The following is a 14,516-nucleotide window of genomic DNA, read 5'->3' on the forward strand; positions in this document are numbered from 1 at the left end:
AGTATTAGAGATATAGATTTGATTATGCTGAATGCCGGATATATTTATGAAATAAATTATTATTTTAAGCATTTGGCTGAAGAGCATTCGCTTGTCGAGCAATTTCTGTTTACAGCATTCAGATTATTATTATTCTTTATGATTTGGGGGCTCTCTGCTGGCTCAGCTGTTGTTCAATGATTTCGATGAGGTTCCTTCTCAAAAAGTTTTGCGAGTCATGTGATATGGCAAAGCTGCTGCTGCAAATAAGCAAAATCATCTCAAAGTGCCGACTGAGCTGAGTATCAAATTTCGGCGACGCTTCACTTCGAGCTCCCTTTGTATCGATGACAAATTGGAATAATAATCGCAAAAATTGAATATGAAAATATTATTTGTATTTTTCTATATATATATATGTATATTCTCAATGTTATTTCACAGCTGTTATTGAGGTACTGCGACTCGGCTTGAGCTAAGCAGAAAAGCAAATAATTGCTAGGCAAGTGTATAAATAAATTAAATGAAATTTATTGTTTGCGCAAGTGTCACAAGTTTTGTCAACACCCTTTTCAAAAACGAAACACGAAATGAAAAATACAAAACCAAAATGAAAATGAAAACTGAAAAATGAAAATGGAAATGAAAATGAAAAAGGCAAAAGCAAAACAAACGCAACACAATGACAGCCGCTTATTAAATGGGTCTCAGCCCAAAGTTAAACATCTGCAAGTTTTGTCAAACAAAAGTCGGCTGAGTAAACTTTGAACCTTACATGGGCCACTGTCCGATTAGGTTTAGACTTTTGATTACGATGGTGAATAACAACTTTCCCATCTTCATCTCCGACAGCAACAGAGATGCAACGTGATGATGTCTGTAAGCCAAGCTTAAGCTTGTTCAACACCAGAAACACTCATCCGTCGTTTTGGGCGTGGATCATTTATCAAAATTTACATAGCCCAGGGAAAGGCCGGAAAAACTCTGAAAGTGAAATGTTATGCATATGACAAGAGCAGGCGACGAAGCTATCACAACGACGCACTTCGATTGGGTGGCTTGTCAATGAGATTGATTGTTCGCCAAACTCAACAAATATCTTTGGCCAAGTGGCGCCAGCAACAGACTCAGGTGTTGGCCAAACAAATGTCCATTAATGACGGCACATGAACAGAGATATCTCCAAGATGATGATGATGATGCTGCTGTTGCTGTCTAGGCCATAAAAATTGAGATATCTAAACTTCATTTATATTGACTCTAGTTAATGGTTTGGAAATTGAAGTTGTTATAACCTACAGCTTGGCATTTTTAAGTAGAAATAAATAAGAAATGCAAATAGCGAGAGATAGAAAGAGAGAGAGAGAGAGAGAGAGAGAGAGAGAGAAAGAGAGAGAGAGAGACATCAACTAAACAATGCTTTTTGCCACTTTTGGACAACTGCAAATTGCAGCAACATTTTTCGACAGCTGCAGCTTCGGGGCAGTTTAGTGTGCTAAATCAAAAGTATCCTTGGCAAACAAACACACACAGACACACACACTTGCCTGACTCCTCAACTTGTGCTCATAATTAGCAAAAGTGGCTTGAAAAACGGGCCAAAATGACGACGAGAGAAAGGCGCATTCTAACTTTTAATGAGCCAAAACACAGCGAAAGGCCCGAGGCGCAACTTAAATTAAAATATGAAACTAACTGCTTGCAAAATGGCCTCGCATAATGTCATAAATAAGCCATATAATATATATACTATATACCATATAACTTATGCAGTATATTTGAGTACATTACTGCACGCTCGGCTGACCCAATTCTTGCAGATGCATAACAATGCATAGGATAGAACCGCGCCCCAAATTCCAATTTCACGACCTCCCACCTCCCCTTGTTTTCTTACTGCTCTATGCTCCACTGCGCTCTCTCTGTCTCTCTCTCCCTCTCCCTCTCTGTCGCACAGTATAACATATCGGTGTCTCTGGCATTATTTGGACAGTATTTTTTGTTGTTGTTGTTGGTGTGTTCTTTGCATGTGGGATTGTCAGCGTGTTTCAAGGGTGTTTCTCTCGCTTGCCTTAATAAATTGGGTCAACGGTGCGTATGAGAATTTGGCATTTTTATACAAGTTGTCTACGGCTCACAAAATTGATTAAAATGCGCCAGATAAAAAGGAAGTACAGAAAAAACATGTTGAAAATATGTAAGCTGAATATTTAGATGCGCTTATTAAAGCATTAAGTACTAAGCGTTATTTATTCAGGAAATGAATACGCGAACAAATTAATTAAAAATATATGCCACAAATTTTTGTTAAATGTATAAATGAAAAAAAGTTATAGGCATAATAATCTTGATTTTTAATTAATATTTACTAATTTATGTTTTATGCACTAGGCAAAAATAATTCTAATTAACTACTAAGAGAAAAAAAGAATATTTTAAATGCAAATTAGAGAATTTTATGTTTTATGAAATACACAAACTGAATTCTAATTAATAGTCAGATGAAAATATTGTGTTATTTATTTGATACTGTATTTAGAAAAGAGTATTTTAAATTGAAATTTACAAATTTATGTTTTAAGCCATGTACAAACATATATCCAATTAATAATCAGGTAAAAATATATTGTGCTATTTATTTCCTAGTAAAAGTAAAAAGAATAAAAAGAATGAATGCAAGCTTCTTAGCAAAGTCCTTAAACTCTGAAATAGAGCAAAGACTTGCGCGGAGTTGTTGAGCGCGAAATAACAGCAAATACATGACAGTAACAACATCGAGAACAGCGAACAGCGAACAAAAACAACAACACCACCAAGCAGAAACGCAATGGAAACGTGTTTGACTTGCACGTGCGTTATATATTCATCATACGCCATGGTGACGCACCCTGACAATTCCCCCCTGCAAATGTTTTGCTGCGTGCTGCGTTGTGGGACACAACCTGACGCCCTCCTGTTGGATTATTGTGTTGTGTTGTGTGTGTGCAGTTTGCAGGTTGCCTTTCGAGGGTTGACGCACGATGGCCAATTATGAATTTGTCTCTATTTGTTTATGTTAATGCGGCCGAGCAACATGCAAACAACAAGCCACAGCCACATCGACACACCGAAACAATCGCAACAACAGAAACAGAAACCAATAATATATATATTCAGGTATATTTGCATGCGCATAAAACTTCCACTTTTGTATCTACCGAATGTATCTGGAAGTATTTTGTATCTTGCAGATACGCTGTACTTGTTTTGCCTTGCAGCAAAAAACTTTGAGCAGCAAAATGTTATTGTATTGTTGGTGCAAAAGTTGAGCAACTCTTAAGAGATAGATACACAAACAATTTGGCACGTGTTGACACTCAGTCACCTCGCCTCGGTTGCCAGGCACTCACACAAAAAAACAAATAACAACAAAAAACAAAAAACAAAAAACAACAACACTAAAAAGTTGTGCTTAAACAATTTCTGAAAGGATTTTAAACGATTTTTAATTAAATTTATGTAGACAGCTGCCGTTAGAAGAAGTTGTTACCTCTCTCTCTCTGCCCAACATAACCATTTATTCATGTAAACAAAATTCTGGCAAAAAAAAGATCAGAAACCCGTAAGAATCTTTCATTTACCGCTGCATGAAGAAACTCGGGCAGAGGGCCAACCAAAAATGACTATGACAAAGACGCGAAAAGACAAAGAAAAAAAATACAAAATAAATAAACTGACTCATAATAAACCCCAATTCCAGAACCTGAACCCTCACACCGATTGCCTCAGCAGACGTGTCGAATAAAAAAATAAAAGATTGCTTATGAATACGATATAAATAAATGTGCATAAATGAGTTGAGCATTAAAATACCTGTCGCTATCATTAGTGAGCTCATCATTTGACTGACCAGAAATAAATATAAACTCAATAATTCAATCATCTATTGGCGTTATACTACGGTTTATCTGACATTTTAGCTTATCTGCAAGTATTGGTATTTAAGGTATTGGTCTAGATTGGGGCCACGACATCAAGCTGAATTCTTGATAGCGTATCTAAGACAAACACACAACACAAACAGCAATAGCAACAGAACTTGGTTCCATTCATATTGATACGATAGAGTTGTATAGTAGTATTTTGTGTGTTAACTGTTTCGCCTGTGCTGATAAAGCATTTTCTTCTTCTTCTTCTGTGGTGCTTATTGCGGTGGTTCGTAAATGATATGAAACACAACTTTGGCAGCATATAGCTCGTTGTAGTAACCGTTTATGAGGTCAGTAATTTGGTAATTGACAATTGTGTGCTTCGAAAATTGGGTCAGCAAACTTACGATGGCTTACACAACGGTAGTTGGAGTCTTAGAGTCTAGACTTTTGAGCAAATATGAGAGTTTAAACAGACGTTTTTTTTTGCTAGTTCTGCTCTTTGGCATTATGTTTATGAAAGTTGTTTCCATTCCGTAAAAGCCAAACAAACATTGCATAATCACATTTCTCATTATTTATGGCAAGCAAATTTAGTATGTTGCCTTTTTCGTGCACACCAGAAAAACGAATTCTCCATTTATGCTTTTTTATTTTTGAATATGTGCTTTGGCAGTCAGTTAACACTCTTGACAGCTTCCAGCTACAGTTCCCTGGTCTATATATGGACTTGAGAGTCAGACAAATTTGCTGGCTGGCTGTCTGTTGGCCTGTCGATTGGCTTACATAATCCCCCCACATATTATTTCTGTACCAGTTGCTGCCCCATTGTTTCTGTCATTATTAATCCAATTAACAGCAAAAGAACAGGCACACGTCCAGGCCATGCACACACACATATACACACACATATAGCAGTAGTCCAAGGCAAACTCATATGGATACAAATACACTCACTCAGCGAAAAACGTGCTGCAAGCAAATTGGGTCAGTCAATGTGCACGAGACCGCGATGCCAACTGAGAATCTCTCTCTTGGGGCTATGGTCCCTCAAATAGTCTCTGTCTCTGTCTCTGTCTCTGTCTCTCTTTCTCTGTGTCTTTGTCGCTGTGTCCGTGGTAAGCGGCTTAGTTGCAGCTACTTAGCGACAGACATTGGGGCGGTGGCAATGCCAATGTATCAACATAATGACGAATGATGATGGCTTAAAGCAGCAGCAACAGCAACAGCAGCTACTGTAAAAATCCACTGCTAACCACTTTAGACCACCACTGTGGTGCTTTTGGCTAAGTGCATTCCATGTGGCCATGCCTACAACGATGAGAAAAAAGGTCAAGTTCAGAGTGAAACACAAATAACTTGACTCAGCACTTCAACTCAAACTCACTTCACCTCACCAAGTGGCTTCCCTTGGCAGCGGAGCACTTTATACTTTATACTCCGTAATTGTTTATAAGCCACACTTTAAGCACTTGCTTTGCTCGCTTCTAACCAGACTGAAAGTGGCGATTAAGTTGCTAAAAAACTTTATGCTGCAAATTGAAAACAATGCAACAAGAGAGATTATGTTCTCAAAAATAAATATTGTAAGCACTGAAAATTGATTAAATACAATGTTTGCTTTACACACTCTCATTGAATCTTAATCTCAATTGTCAAATCAACGTCTTCAATCAATTATAGACTGGAATTATTATTTCAGACCGCAAATTGAATTGTTTATCAGCGTTAAGTCGAAACGAGTGCACTTTGAGTGCTGTTTGCTTATACATCTCTGTTATTCACCTATAAGATGGTTTATATTCACCGTATTTGAACAAGTGGTTCTCAATGTGCTCGTTTTAGTTGGCAATTGTGAGAGACTTTAATGGGTTAATGCGCACATTGCCACCAGCAGAATAATGTGTTGTTCAAGTTGCTCGTTTATCAGCGTATTTCTTTCTTTCCTCTCTTTAATTAAATGTTGAAAACTTCAGCTGCGATAATAAGTTGTTTACGTTTTCAAAATAAAATTATAAACTCTGGCAACAAGTTTTGATAAATGTGCTGTATCGCAATGTGTAAAAAAAGAATTCTTGAAATAAGAAAATATGCAGAAATATTCCCGAAATATTAAGCAGTCATTTTTTAAGAAATAAACTGCGCATGTATTTTAATCTTTCTTAAAACGGAAAATATTTCAATTTTATCTGCAAGCTGAGAAATAAATGCTGCACATTTACTGTGAAATATATTTTTAATCTTTCACAACATTTCCGTAGCATATTTTCAAAATATTAATCAGTCAATTTTTAAGAAATAAACTGGGCATATTTTAAACTTTGACAAATATGTTATTCTCAACAAGCTGAAAAACAAATGCTGCATATTTACTTTGAAATATATTTTTTATCTTTCATATTTCCGTAGCATATTCCCAAAATATTGATCAGTCAAGTTTTAAGAAATAAACTGCGTATATTTGCAGTGACTTTTACAATCTTTGACAAAACGAAAAATATTTCAATTTTATCTGCAAATATTCTCAACAAGTTGAGAAATAAAGGCTGAAATATATTTTTAATCATTCACAACATTTTCAGTAGCATTCACATATTAAATATTGTATGCACATGTATTTGAAATGCTGTTTCAACATATTCTCCATTTACTGCAGTCTCAAATATAATCTTTTTTTTCGCCTGAAGAAAAATAAATAAAGTGAAAACGCAGACTTGCAACAGTAGCTGCAACGTTGCCATTTGCCACACGTACCTGCTGTCAATGTGTCAATATAACTGCTCTCCATCAAACCAATTCCATGTGACAATTGATAATAATGGTCATTCTGTATTTGTTGGCTTTTCCAGTTTTCCAGACAGAGTTTAACCTTTACACTTTTGCCTGTTGCTAAGCAGCTTATAGGGGCAGTGACAACCATGTTGAGTGACTGACAATTTCAAGAGCAGCGACCACAACAACAACAACAACAACTATTTATGACTAATGGCTAGAAAATGCAGTGGACATAGAGTTCAAACATACACACTCACTCACATTTACATTTATCATCAAGAGAACAACAAGTACAACAACAAGAGATATGAGATTACACACATTCGTATGAACTGCAAGATTCAAGATAGCACGAAAAAAAAAACGAAAAAGAAAAAGAAAAAAATATATAAATACAATTGTGGTTTATAATGAAAAATATGATGAAAGAGGAATAAAGAACCTAACTTGAATTCCTGCACATCGCAAACGCATGAGTGTATGTGTGTGTGTGTGGAGTGTGTCAATGTGTGTGTGAATGGGGCTTTAAGCCCGGGACTGATTGAAGACGCATACTCAGCTACCCATACATTTGCATAAGTTGTTGAACTTTAGATAAACGCTTCAGTCGACGAGTCTTCAAGTGTCGATGATTGTCGAGGCAAACTATCAGATGAACTAAAAGAGAAAGAGCGTGTGAGAGAGAGAGAGAGAAGGGGGTAGGGAAGGGAGAGCATGAGCTGCCTCTAGGCGAAATTATGATTCAGTAAATTGGTGAAAGAGCTACGCATTTTACTATGGTTGCTTTTTGTCAATTTTAATTTACTACGCCTCAAGCCTGATGGCTTAATTCAAGTGCCATTCAAGTGGTAGGTACCATTGGGTGCCATTGGCTTCCATCGAGTTTCATTGGGTGCCAGACCAGACCAAGTCAAAGCTTCAGGTTGAGAGGTTGAGTTATGGGTTTGAGTTTGAGTTTTTGCGGCATTGATTTGCATAAATTGCCAATGGGCGTCAACTCTCCTTTTGCCACGAACGAAAACTTGTTGAAAAACTCCAAATTGCAGCTACCTGTTGGAGGCGTGGCCTCCTGATAGGATTTTGCCATTGTCTCCCCCTCTTCCTAACACAAAATATACAATTTTATATATATTTGCCTTTGCCTTTGCATAGCGCGTGTCTTACGTGACATTCCCTTGGCTTGACTCGGCAAAAATATTGCGACAAAAACTCCAAAAACCATTTTTATACAAATGTGTTGTAAATTTGCATTTTGGTTGCTAACCAAAGTCCGACTGATTGAGTTTTGGTTCAAAGGGTTATTACGTGTAAGCTTGGTAATCAGCACGAAGCTGATTAAGCTGAGGTCGAGAGAGCATTTGAACGATTCTAATATTTGCTCGGTTTCAATATTTCATTTCTAGGAAATAATCACAATGAGGTTACCTCCAGATTTGTGTATTTTGTTTATATGAGTAGTGCCTAACAAGTATTTATTTGCAATCCTCTTCAAAAATATTATCAATGGAAAATAAAATTGCCACAATTCAAAAAAGATATTAAAGATACTTAAAAAACACACGAGTAAGCTTCCAATTTTAAAATTACTGAAATGTTGAAAATAAAATGTAAATATAACTTCTACAAAATTTGTATATATTAATAATGGGTAATAAAAATAATACAGACTGAATAACAAAGCCATAATTTCTTGATGTCAAAGACTAATTTTAGAAGAATTAAAAATATGAAAGATATCTTTTAAAAAAGCTTTACAAATTCTTAAGTAATAAGCAATACGAATCATTTAATAATTTGCCTTAAGTAAAATCATATTGAAGTCGAGCTGGAATATCAAATGAAACTTATCTATAATTTAAGAAGTATCTTTCCATTTTTTACTTAAAAAATTCTGAAATAATTAGTAATATGAATAATTTAAAAATTAATTAAATAGAATGAAAATTGAATATTAAATGGAAATAATCTATAATCTAAGAGCGTATTTTTAGTTTTTCCCCCTAAAGTACAGAGCACAAAGCAATTCGGTGTCGTTTGACTAAAGCCATTCAAGTTGCTCATATTTTGTCAACAATTTGGAGGCTGCTCTGTGCTGTTCACTCGACTCGACTGGGCTGCTGATAAGCTCCAGCAAAAGCGACAAAAACGAAGCGAAAATGTAAACAGAAACGGCATTATCATAATTGCTTATGCTTCATTACATATTTGCCCGGGCAGCAGGCAACGGGCAGGCGAAGCATGAGTTTTTGTGAGTCGCGACTGAAAATCGGAAGAACGAATTGAAGGCAAACTGAACCAATGTGGTTGCTGGCTGAGGCATTTGAGGAGTCAGCATGAGGAAGGCGTAGATCAGTTGGGCATAATCATTGAATAAACAAAAGCTGATAAAACAAAAGCCACATAAATAAGCGCAAATATTTGTGAATATATATACATGCATAAGCCAAGTGCACAGATAAAGATAAAGATCACGAATTGACGCGACGCGACGCAAAACGACGACGACGAGAAAAAACCACAAAACCAAAAAGCCAAAGGGGCAGTTAGCTGGTTTTTTTTTTCTTTATTTTTGGTTTGACTTAGGAGTGGGGACTGTGAGCTAGAGAGTCGGTCAGGCTAACGGTATTGTGTGCGGTTCATTGTGTGCCACAAAGCCACAGAGCGAGCACAGATGGGGCACAGTTAGAGCACGCCCGAAAAAGGGCATGTCTTCCATGTGGCCACTAAACAGACAAAGGCATCCATCGACAGACATCGCCATCGCCATCGCCATCGCTATCGCCATGTGTGTCCGCTCGCATTTTGCTTTTGCTTTTGCTTTTTTTCATACATACTTCTTACTTCTATTTTTTTTTTTTGCCCGCGTCCGCCCGTGACTTGGCGATTTTATTTTCGCTCCATTTGTGGCCATAAATATTCAGTCAAGTGTCATCTCGTCGTGGCATGTGTAGTGGAGTTTGAAATGAAATAGATGCGGTTGCTGCGCCTGGTTGAGGAGAAGAGAAGAGGAGGAGGGGAACAACAAGCTACTCACAAGTCGCAGATGAGAAGGCTTAAAGCGAGTTAAGTCACTTCTGTGGTTGCGACCAAGTGGCCTACCCCACAAGCTGAACTCCTCAAACAACTCCAAAAACCAAAAGCCGGACTCCCCATGGCAGACTCTTTTTTCTGGTGTTGTATCTGCAAAGTAAAGAAAAAAAAAAGAGATGAATTTCAGTTTTATGGTTAGCGCATTAAAATGGAGACAGAGCTGAGTAGAGTTATGGCGTGGGCCAGACTATTCCCGAGTGCCATGTAATGGCCAAGACCAATGAGCATGTAAACGACTCTCGACTTGACTCGATTCGTGTGGGAAGCTATAGAAGTTTCTCGCTCTCTCTCTATCTTTCTTTGTTCGCAGATCTGTCAGCATTATGATAAATTATCAAAGTTTCGCAGTTGATTAGATCATTATTAAATAACAGTAGATCAACAAAACATTTGATTGCTCTCAGCAAGCGAGCGAGCTGTTCATTAGGTCATTAGATTGTGCCTCAAGTTGTGCAAGATTTCACAGATACAGATCATTAGTTTGCAGTGCCAAAAAACGGGTTTCGACTGGCCAGCAAAACAATTGGCTCAATTCGAGTAATGAAAGAGTGCGTCTAAATCAATCAGCTGGTTTGTAGAAAGAGTTTTGCATTTCTATTGATGTTTAATGGCGTGCAATGAGTAATAATCAAGTGTGAATGAAAAATGGAAATTATGAGTCAGATCAGTGGTGAACACTTCGAGTTTTATGCGGTTTTTTTTATAAGGTTTTTATTTAAAAGATATTGTAATACAATGTGGCTTTTAATTCTGGAATTGTTTGCATTTTCTTTTCTAACGAAGGAACATAAACGACTTAACTAAATACAGCTCTTTTTAATGATGCCTTACACTTTCTACTTAAATTGTATATTTCAATAAAATGTATGCATTTCGTATTAAACAAATTGCTAAACAAATTAATCCCTTTACATACTTAAATACAGTTAAACATTCTCAATACTTACTTGCATTTTTCATACATCAACATCTTATTGACAACTTTTGCAGCCTCCCTCGCTTACAGTAGCACTTGGAGTACGTTCACACGGAAGTGCAATGCATATAAAAGAGTCATGAAAGTGATACAGTAGAGCCTAGTCTAGCGAGCAAAATGTTGCCTGTCAATGTCCTTCAAGTCCTGACAACGGAAGTGACAGGATTAGCGGGCCACTTGAACACGATTAATGTGCGACGTCGATTCAAATCGACTTCGAGTTCAAGTGCCGAGTATGTGTCTCTTGTGGACAATCTTGCAAATGAATCGGTTACATATTGTCGCACTTCCGCATTTGATGTGCCTGCTTAATCAGTTGATTGCCGTCTCTCTTATGTTACTAATCGTCTATCGTTATCGGTGCGTGCAGATAACAAAATGATGCAGCAACTGGAGCATCGGCTATCGGCTTATTCATCTACTATCTGTCTTGTTGGTCGGCCGCTTAGTTCAATCATTCGCACGTGCTTGGTTTAACGTTGAACGTTCAACGTTCAATTTGCCTAAATGCAATTTGCATACATTTAAGTGCTGAGCGATTTCCCTTCGACTTCCCTCGACTCCCGCAATGTCTAAAATATTGCCTAGCTTCATTTATATTTGTTTATTTCTTGGGGCTTTTTTTCGGGAGGAAGGTACACGTTGGGTCACGTTTTTGATATTTCATTGAATCAAAACAAATTGCTGCCAGCCTGGCATGGCTTTAAATAAATAAATAAAAAAGCAGGCTCCATCGGCCAAAATCTTTGCAACGAGTTTCCAGTTGTTAGCTCGTTAGGCAAATGGCGCTCGGCAACCCAACTTGGCTATAAAAACAAAATAGCAAACGAAAAAAAAATGTAGCCAACCCATAAAAAATTAGATTAAACATCATAAAAATGTAAGTCAGACTCAATTAGATGGTCAAGATGGCAACCGTGCAAATGCCCGAGAATAATAATAAACAGTAGTTAAAACTCTCTTTTCAATAGCCAACACCAAATTGGCAATGCTTTTGCCATTCTTTTTAGCCATTTCTTATGCTTATGCTTCTGTCCGTCTGTCCGTTTGTTGGTCTTTGTGCTGTTTCCTTGTTTTTCTTTCGCTTAGCACAGCTTTAGATTTTGTCTTGCCTCAGCACTTTGCTAATTGACAATTTCAAGCAGTTTTTCTGCACCATAAAAACGAACTTTTCTAATAACCCAAAGTCAGTCATTTCGTCTAAGCCATTAAAAAATTAATTGCCCGCTTCCCTCGAGGGACATCTTCGACATCGACGACGACGACTTTCGTCCACGCCCCACACATCGCACATCGCTTCTAATACCGCTTTTAGCCAGGCTAAAACGACCCGTCATCATCTCCGTTTGCGTCTCTGACCTCGTCACTCTGTTGTCGTGGTCGTGGTCGACGTTTTTAAACCATTTGTTTCCCATCATACCAGTGGAAAAAAAAGGGCTTGCCGCTGTCCAAGTTGCCAAAAGCAAAACAAAGAGCCAAGAAAACCACCAGAGTTAAAGAAACAGTCGACATAACAAGCTGCTAGGCTAGTAAATACCCTGTAGGTGTTAAAACTATAATTTATTGAGTATTTTAATTGAGTATTTTCTATATATATTCTTTTTACGTATAAGTGTTCACATGACGTATACGTTATTAGTGCATTCAAGTTTTATCGAATGAAATTACTTCTAATAAATCATTTGGAAATTTGATTGCCAGTTGTCAAATGTAATAAAATAAATCAGCTCAATATAATCTATGTATATTGCCCTTATTTAATCATTATCACGTTGTCAATAAAATATACTTTATTCGCTGATTTTATATAGGGCATAGAAACGTTTAATTTTGCCACAAGCTTCTAAATTTGTATCGCTTCGTTTTGTTATTAGTCGTATTTTCTGTTTTCTGGTTTCTTTATTTTTCCATTGTCTCAAGTGCTTTGGCCAATTGTGCGCGGCTGACCTTTTGTAAGCACTTCTCTAATTGTGACAAGCTACAAGTGAACGATAGCGAAAGAGCTAGATATAGCAATGAGTGAGAGGGAGAGAGGTAATTCGTAGACGCTAGCAACCTGACGCCCAATTTATTTGTTGTTGCCGTTCTTTATTGTTCAATTTTTGCCGTATTTATTTATTTTTTTGATTTTGTTTTTGGCTTTTTTATTCGCGTGGGTCGCCGCTGACTGCTGACTTTGACTGACGCAAGCTTCCAATTATATGTATTACTTTCCAATTTTATTTGCTGACACTAGAACATATGTACTATATTGTCTGATAACTCAGATGACGTCAGCGATGGCTACGATTAGATTATATGTATGAATGTGTGTGTGTTTGTTTGTGTTTGTGTATTGAACATGCAAGGTTTGTTTTCACAATTAAACTATTTACTTCCGGTCGCGGCTTTTCGCACACTTCCGTTCCCCACGAGACGTGTGTGTGTGTGAGTGAGAAATACAAGTGAATCATTTATTAAGATAAGTCAAAGGTTTTTATTGAACACGCTTGATACATGAATGCACGAGCGATTGAGCCAAAACGAGCATATTGCACTTTATTACGAGTAAGTTGTCAGCTCACAGACAGCACTCAAACAATTTCCCATAAAAATGTCATACACTGCCGTGGGATCGTTTGGTTTCGTTGAGGAATATGTATAAGAAAGTGAACATAAGTTTGTAATTGGAGTTGAATTTGAAAGCGTAAAAAGTATTTGCTAAGAACTTTGAGAATAAGTTAGATAAAACTTAGTATATATATAAAATATAATTGATAATTATCTGTTTATCTTTTATTATATTTTATGAATGTAAATAATAAGGTAGCCATTTTTAGTAACAAATTTACTATTATACACTTAAAACAGAATTATAATACAAGTATATGATAATTTAAAGCTGAGCTCCCTTAACTTTATTTTCTTATATGCAAACTTTCTTCGTTGTTGTGAAAGTAAACATAAATCATATAGTTTGATATTGGTGTTCAATTTTGAAGCGTAAAAAATGTTTGCTAAGAACTCAGAATAATAACATTATAATAATAAATATATTATTCATATTCTTATCTCCTTATTAGCGGAAATAACAATGAAACAGAGTGCAAATATTTGACACTTTAACTTTGCACACTTAACATTACTTTCATAGAAACAAACTCCTCTCATACTTAATCCTCAGCATATAAAGTAAGGGTATTTAAGCTTTAGTTTCTCGTTAAGCATATTCTCTACTTTTTTATGGGCTTCATTTATGAATGACAAGCCGGCTCATCTTTTTCCCTTTTGCCAGTCCAAAAGCGCAAATGCAAACACTCTGCAAAAAGTTGTGACTGTTGTTGGAAAAAAGAGAATGCGGGAGAGATTGAAAGACCCCCCTTCCCCCTACCCCCCAAAAAGAGAGTGCTCAGTATATATGGCTACAGTGAACACTATAGCTTATAGTCGGCTCTGCGAGTTTTCGCACACAGTGCGCAAAATTTTAATGAGTTGGAAATTTAATATCAGCCAGCAGCAGATTGCAAAGGGGCAACATGAGTGGAGTGGAGTGGAGTAGAGTGAAATGGAGTGGAGTGTGAGAGGCAAAGCGAAGTGAAGTATAGGGAGAGGGAGAGGCAGGGGGGGAATACCACGTTAACTGCGGTAGGTCGCTTGCCGAGGCGAACACAATTCAATTTGCAATGTGTTCTTAAAAAATTTTAAATTTGCATTTAATTGAAAAATTAATGAAAAGCCGCAGAGACTAACTAACTAAGTGAAGTGACGTACTTGGTTGACTGCTTGACTGCTTGACTGCCTCACTCTCA

At 36.9% G+C, this 14,516-nt stretch overlaps 2 protein-coding genes across 2 annotated transcripts in view; one reads left to right on the forward strand and one right to left on the reverse strand.

Moving 5' to 3' along the window:
- The window catches only part of LOC117565525 (dual 3',5'-cyclic-AMP and -GMP phosphodiesterase 11), a 150,803-nt gene extending 145,201 nt beyond the window's left edge, over positions 1-5,602 (reverse strand). Inside the window, exon 1 of the mRNA XM_052002686.1 lies at positions 5,598-5,602. The gene's annotated coding sequence lies outside the window, so the exon portion shown is untranslated. The remainder of the gene's footprint in view (positions 1-5,597) is intronic.
- The window catches only part of LOC117563475 (uncharacterized), a 52,778-nt gene that overhangs the window by 3,544 nt on the left and 34,718 nt on the right, over positions 1-14,516 (forward strand). The gene's annotated exons all lie outside the window — the stretch shown is intronic.

The sequence above is a fragment of the Drosophila albomicans genome, chromosome 2L (genome assembly GCF_009650485.2).
Source record: "Drosophila albomicans strain 15112-1751.03 chromosome 2L, ASM965048v2, whole genome shotgun sequence".
NCBI classification, from domain to species: Eukaryota; Metazoa; Arthropoda; class Insecta; order Diptera; family Drosophilidae; genus Drosophila; species Drosophila albomicans.